The sequence below is a fragment of the Lactuca sativa genome, chromosome 5, assembly GCF_002870075.4.
Source record: "Lactuca sativa cultivar Salinas chromosome 5, Lsat_Salinas_v11, whole genome shotgun sequence".
Lineage (NCBI taxonomy): Eukaryota > Viridiplantae > Streptophyta > Magnoliopsida > Asterales > Asteraceae > Lactuca > Lactuca sativa.
The window spans coordinates 275583466-275591367 of NC_056627.2; the positions used below are offsets into that span (position 1 = coordinate 275583466).

The 7902-nt window shown below is 32.8% G+C and overlaps 1 long non-coding RNA gene across 1 annotated transcript; it reads right to left on the bottom strand.

The window, feature by feature from the left end:
- Positions 1 to 859: 859 nt before the first annotated feature.
- Positions 860 to 2004, bottom strand: LOC122198114 (uncharacterized). Its single transcript, XR_006191970.2, has 2 exons — positions 1576 to 2004; positions 860 to 1108 (listed from the first exon to the last, which is right to left on the bottom strand). It is a non-coding gene; the product is annotated as an uncharacterized LOC122198114 (long non-coding RNA).
- Between the last annotated feature and the right edge of the window lie 5898 nt (positions 2005 to 7902).

Sequence of the window (7902 nt, forward strand, 5' to 3'; positions counted from 1 at the left end):
TAACAAAAATAACGTCTCCCTCAAGTCCTCACCACCACCTCTCTTTCTCTCTACAACTAATTGGACGATCGACCGACATTGCCGCCTCTCTTTCTCTCTACGAATAATCTAATGATCTCTTACACTTCCATCCTTCACGCTTTCACCATCAATGGGCTCACCTATAACCAATTCTAAATTGGAGAAGAGATTCTGAATCCGAAATATTTTGTTCAATCTATAATCGATTATGAACAAAATTCCTAGTTCAATTATGCTTCCGGATTGATTTGTTCCTCCGATATCAAGTTTTGATAATGATCGAGGCAGGAAATTGGATCTCAAAAAAGTTATTTGTGATCGGTACATGTGATTCAATAAACTCAACAACAATACGACGTTTCAGATTTTGTGATTTCCAAATGTTTTCACCTTCACCGTCAATAGATCTGTTAGATCTACGGTGTCCTCTTCGTTAATCATGGTAATTCCCCAAAATCGTTTGACCTAATTAGTATAGGTGTTTTAGATCATCGTTCATCTTTATCGTTTTTCTAATGCATGTATTATGTTTTTTTTATGAAACTAATACATCAATTTTTGAGTTAATTGTTCCAGAGTTGTTTTTTAAACGTCATTTCCTTATTTCATGTCATGAGTATTATGTTTCAGTTATCTTCATTCTTAGGGGCTGTTTGGCAGGATCTGAATTTTTAAGATCTGAATTTTCAAATGTTGTTTGGTTGGAACCTCTGAATTACAGTGCTGAATTATAAAAATGACTATTTTACCCTTCTATTTTATTTTGCGCTTAATGTAATGATTTTTTTTATAAAATAACCAAATCAACTTTTTTTATAAACACTATATAAAATCCAGATTAAACATAATTGAAAATTAATATTAATCCAAATCAAACATAACACTGTCAACAATAAATTTCAACATATCAGCACATAATAACAAGATTAGCAACAGATTTCAGCAAATGAAAAAAATCAGCAACTTATAATAGTAGTTAGGAACACATTTTCTATAAAAATTCTATCTGAAGAATCAGTTGAACTTCTATAAATATTTTCTGAAGAACCAGTCCTGTCATGTATATTCTTCATTGCCTAACCATGAGCTGCACCACAAATCAATGGAAACATGAGGAAGGAAGGACCAATCAAGTATGCATCAAAATAATTATACCTAATTACATATACTGTTCATTGATTTCCTATACGATAAAAGCAAAATTAATACCTATGAAAAGAAAAAAAAAATGCAGAAAAACATAAAACGGGAATGAATTTCAAAACTCGATTTTTAGACATAATTTTCAGCATAGATTCTTTAAAATCTCGATTTCAAACAATTTTCAGGTTTCGATTTCGATTTCAATAACTAGATTATGAGAAAACCAATTTCAAAACTCGATTATGAGAAAATCGATTTCAAAATTGGAGAATGAAAAACACACCAACAGAGAAAGACCGGAGGAAGGCGATGATCGGTGGTGGTTGTTGGGGAAATCCATTACATGAACTCAATTTCAGAAAATTTGGGAGTGATAGAATTTCAGCGGTTGGAGAAGAACGAAAGCCATACCTGATGCCTTGTTGTCGGACCGAGGGTCTAGGACGGTGGCATCGGAGGTCTCGTGTAACAACGTAAATTTTCAAACAAAATTTTCATTTAAAAATCGCATACTTTTCATAACATATTGTATAAAAATCTTTTTTATTCAAATTACAAAACATAACTCCATTAATAATCCAGGATCCTCATAACTCTTTCTCTGGTGTGTACAATCAAGTCGGTGCCCTCCCGCGATCCTGAGAAACCTGAAACACATAACACATTACACGGTAAGCACAAAGCTTAGTGAGTTCCCCAAAATACCACATACAACACATAAGCCACTGGAGGCTATAACTCGGTATGACCCTCCGGTCAATGTGTCTCAGCGGGACCCTCCAGTCCCGTAGCTCGTTGGACCCTCTGGTTCGGTCTGATCGAGGACCCTCTGGCCTCATGAGTCGTTGGACCCTATGGTCCGGTCTATATAACACATAGCATACATATAACACAATGCACATAAATCTCAAACATACACATACACATAAGACCCTCCGGTCTGCACATAGATACCACTCTAGGTAATGTATATTGAGAAGACTCACCTCGGGTAAACTCGGATGATCTCGAACCCGAAACACTGATCTAGCCTTCGCCTAATCACATACAGAAATTACCTCTAATTAACAATGGCTCTCAAAGGCTAGACTATTCCCTTCCCATGCTCTCGCTTAGATGGGTAAAAGACCATTCTACCCTTCTTGACCTCTTTCACTCATCTTGACCAAACCCTAAGGTCAACAAAAGTCAACTCCAGCTTTGACCAGACTCGTCGAGTGCACTCGGGAGATTCGTCGAGTCTAGTCGATTCATGACAACCCCAGCAAGCTCCAACTCGGCGAGCTAACCCCTAACTCGACGGGTCACCACCTGACTCAGTTCATCGGGACAAAACCCTGGCTACTCACCGAGTCAGCGGCTCAACTCGGCGAGTCTATTCAGACTCTTTTGCATTCAGACCATTTTAGTGCAAGATATTTTCCCAAACTTCAGATCTATGCTCACAAGGCTCATTAATCACGTAAAGGTTCAATCTTTATGATCATGCATCGCACATCTAGCTCTAACTAACAAAATAACCCTCATAATGGTGTTTTAGGCTCAATACTCTTATGTGACTGCATAAAGCTGGGATCATGGGACTCTCTGGACCTCTCAAGGTCCAGATTTGATGTCTATGCCTCAAGGGGTCTTCACTTTCATCATAACTCAACTTAAAAGAGGGTAAAGAAACCCTAAATTCATGAGATCTACTAACCATACGAAAACAGGTGGAGATTTATACCTTAAACAACAACTTTGAATGAATAGTAGTAGATCTGAGCCCCTCCAACAATTTAGCTTGAACACTCTCCTTCTTCCTTGCAACATGCACCCAAAATGATGAAAAATAGCTCCCTCTTTCTCTCTATGCTCTTTGGATCAATTAGGGTCTCTCAAGGGAAGTGTGGCCGCAAATGAAGGCCATAAGGACCATTAAATAGGTCACAAACCCGGACAATTAGGGTTTTTCTCAGCAGCGTTGACTCGGCGAGTCAGATACCCGACTCGTCGAGTCCATTCATTAACACGTCACCAAAACACGACCCTACTTGACGAGTTAAGGCATCAACTCGTCGAGTCATTCCTCATATCTCGAAATGAATACTCAAAATATTATCCCTGGAAATCCGGATGTTACATCTCGTGTCGGCGGTGTACGATGAGTTCGACCGAGAGGGTTGGCATGGAGACGTTGAAGAGGGCAGAGGAAAGAAGAGGGAGGAATTCTTCGGTAGCGAGAAGAGAATGAACAGAGGCAGTATGGTAGGGTTGGGGCATAAAAGGAAACACGTCTTTTTTTTCTTTCAGATGTGGCCTAGAGTCTGACCGAATAAGAGGTTATTTTAAGATTAAGATGCAAAAGTAAGAGATAAACAAACACACTTAATTGGATGGATTCATACATGCTTATTTTTAAGAGGTATTAAGTGGTAACAAATAACCCCTTAGTCTAATTTGCACCATGAATATTGATTTGAAGGTATAAAAATCGTGTTGCTAAGGAATGCAATAAAATTATGATATTATATGCAGGCATAAAGTGTTTATATTATTAAAAATTTAATGTTAAAGCATACAAAATATAATAGATAAAAATGAATGTACATATCACTTAGGATGGATAAAGCTCCATTATTTGATTGGTTTTCACATTGATTAATGCATTATTAAATTGTCAATAAGAATCTTAAATTGCTTTATTAAATTATGAATGATAGTCGTAAACCGGTTTATTAAACAATGAATGGGAGTTCTGATGTATGTGTTGCACATAAAGTGTTTGATGAAATGCCTTAACAAAACTCAGTAAGTTATTAAGCTGTGAATATATGTTTTTATGTATAAATTTGTGAATATGTAAGTTAAAGTTGTGAATGTGTATTTTTTGATGCACTAAGTTGTGAATTAGTGTTTGAAATATTGAATTAAGATGTGAATTAGTGTTTTAAATATTATATTAAACTGTGAATTCGGTTTTTTTATCCATATCTGAATTTTGGAGGGAATGATGTTGGTGGTATTGGCACCTGTGGTTGATGGCGACATATGGTAGTTGGCGGTGTTGATGGTGGTGGTATAGTATGTATATGTTCTATTTATCATTCTTCGTCTTTGTTGATTTCAGATAAGTTATCCTCTTTTATGATTCATGTATATGTTTTTCTTTCGATGTTTGCCTCTGAAATATGAGATAATTTATATATGTCCTAAACTGTTAATAAGTTGTTTAATACACTGAAATATGAGATTATACTTATAAATGAGATGTGAATGTATTGTATTAAATTATTAAATTGTCAATAAGAATCTTGAATTGTTTTATTAAATTGTGAATTATAGTCCTAAACTGTTTTATTAAAATGTGAATGGGAGTTCTAATGTATGTGTTGCACACAAAGTGTTTGATGAAATGCCTTAAAACAAAATTCGGTAAGTTGTTAAGCTATGAATATATGTTTTTATGTATTAATTTGTGAATGTGTAAGTTATTAAGTTGTGAATGTTTACTTTTTTGACGTATTAACTTGTGAATTAGTGTATGAATTAAGTTGTGAATTATTGTTTGAAATATTGTATTAAACTGTGAATTCTATTTTTTTTTTCAGATATGATTTTTGGAGGGAATGATGTTAGTGGTGTTGGCACCGGTGGTTGATGGCGGCATATGGTAGTTGGCGGTGTTGATGGTGGTGGTGGTGGTGGTATAGTATGGATATGTTCTATTTCTCATTCTTCTTTTTCGTTGATTTCAGATAAGTTATCATCTTTTATGATTCATGTATATGTTTTTCTTCTGATGTTTGCCTCTGAAAAATATGAGATAATTTATATATGACTAAACTGCACAAATGGTCCCTGTGGTTAGCTCAAAACTGTCACTTTGGTCCAAAAAAATTTGAACTAGCACCAGTGGTCCAAACTTTTCATTTTGTTGCGAGTTTAGTCCAAAGCATTTTAAAAATTCTTCAAATGACGGATTTGCCCTTTTTTATTTATTTTTTCCTTTTCTTTTCTTTTCTTTTATTTGGTATTATTTACTTACAAATGGTCTCTCTCTCTCACACACACACACTTAAACTCATTCATCCCCTACAGATCCCATACTCATCTCCAATGACCCACCATCAACATCAACAAGTTCAACTGTTCCAGAAATCAGGACTTACCCCGACTTCTTATTCATGAGTTTCGAATCAGGTCGTAGGAATTTAAATTCCATCATGATTTATGACATTAATGATGGTTTACAACAAAAACAATACTACTTTACCCCTTTTATGTGTTCTTTAGCAAACGATTTTTGTTTGCCTTTTTCAACCTAAGAATCGAAGAAACCCATCATTCCAAAAATCAGAAATCAAAACCCAATTTCCAAAACAACATTATAGAAATGTTTTTAAGAAACCCACAATAAAAAATCTAAGATTTGGAGAACTCATACATGTGTCTAATCTCCTTATAGATAATGCTGAAGAAACCCAGATGCAGATGAACAAACAGGTGAAGATGAACATACATAAAGACTCAAATATCGACCCAGTCACATAAACACACACAAACACATGTCTCTCCCTCCTCCCTGTTCTGCCATGGTTCAAGAAATAGCGGAGAAACAAAAAGGAATCACCGGCGACAAGAATTTCAACAGAGAACCCTCGTTTGAAAGTAACGCAGATACGCTGGGAAAAAGGCTATTGATGCTGTCGTTGATTGGTTAAGAAATTTATTGGACGAAAGCTAGGGTTTAATGGAAGCACACCTGTGACGGCATTAGGCGGGCGATTACCGACATGTTCCATCGGCGGAGCACGAATCCTATGTAAATGAGAGCTTTATGGTTTCGCTGGTTGAATTGGAGTCGTAAGGAACAAGAAGAAGCAGCAGACGAGGTGGGGTAATTGGACGAGGGTTTCTTGTGTGTGAGAAAGAGAGAGAGAGAGGAGTTGTAATTAAATAATACCAAAGAAAAGGAAAGGAAAAAATAAATAGAAAAGAGCAAATCCGTCATTTGAAGAATTTTTAAAATGATTTGGATCAAACTCGCAGCAAAATGAAAAGTTTGGACCTCTTATGCTAATCCAAACCTTTTTGGACCAAATGACAATTTTGAGCTAACCACGGGGACCATTTGTGTAGTTTAATCTTTATATATATATATATATATATATATATATATATATATATATATATATATATATATATATATATATATATATATATATATATATATATATACACACACACACACAAAACTATGAATAAGCTGTCTAATACATTGAAATATGAGATTATACTCATAAATGAGTTGTGAATGTATTGTATTAAACTGTGATTTTTTTTGTATTAAGTTGTGAGTTTTATTCATAACTTAATATAATAAATTCACATTTTAATATATAGAAATGTCTGCAGATATGAATGCATAAATATAAAATTTAAGTTGAGAATATGGATGTAAGTATATAATTTTTGTGTATTAAACTATGATTTGTTGTAATAAGCTATGAATTTTATGAATATATATATTTTTTGTGTATTAAATTGTAAAATTTGTTGTATTAACTATTAAGCTGTGAATTTTGTATATTAAATTGTAAATTGACTGTATTAAGTTGTGAAACAACTGTGTTAATCTGTAAATTAACTGTATTAACCTGTGATTTTTTTTCTTTTTATAAATTATGTGTTTAGTTCTGAAATGAGAGGAGCAAGAATCATTATATATAGATCTTGTTTTCTGTAATTTTAAATATATTATGTAAAACTTAAACTGTGAATATGGTGTAAATTAAAATATGAAAGAAGCACTGCCTTCAGATCTAAAGGTGTAAATGTATGTTTTAAGTTAAGAATATGACAATTTTGTATATTAAATTATTAATTTGTTATATTAAGCTGTGAACTCTATGTATCAAATTGTATTAAGTTTTCAATTGATTGTTTTTTGCTTTGAGTTTTTCATGAACCTTTTGTTAAAATATGAATTATTTATGTTTTATTTTTCTGATGAATATTTTTTGTTGTTGTATAAGTATGTAATAATGCATTACTCTTTATAATTGTTTTGCATTAAATTCAAAATGAATGAATTAATAGGTTTATTAAATTGTGAATGTAATATTTAAGCTGTCAATACATGAATTTATATACATATATGATTTTGAAGGAATGATGGTTGTGATGGTGGCACGGCCGGTTAGTGGCGGCATGTGGTGGTGGTGGAAGTAGAGTTTGAGTTTGACTTCTTTAAATATGTGAATTATTGTAAAATGAATTGTATTAAGTTATGAATTGTGTATTAAATTGTAAATAGGTTGTAAAAAGTTGTATTCTATATAAATTTTATGTTAGAATATAAATGAATGTATGAATATAAATAGTAGACTATAAAATTATGACCTTGCCATTTTTTTTACTAAAAAGACAAAAATTAGGATTTTAACATTTTTAGTAATATTCACTATACATATTTACTTATGAACTGAAGGTTCCTAAGGTTTTTAATCTTTTGTGGTTCTCATTTGAACCAATATATATATATATATATATATATATATATATATATATATATATATATATATATATATATATATATATATATATATATATATATATATGACATTTTGAAAAATCAATTCATTTAATTTGAGAAGGCGTTTTGAGATTGTTTATTTAAGATGTTTATTATAGTTTGGTACTATTAACAATAATTTTTTAGTGTTTAGATAGAATAAATAAAAAGTGATTATCCAC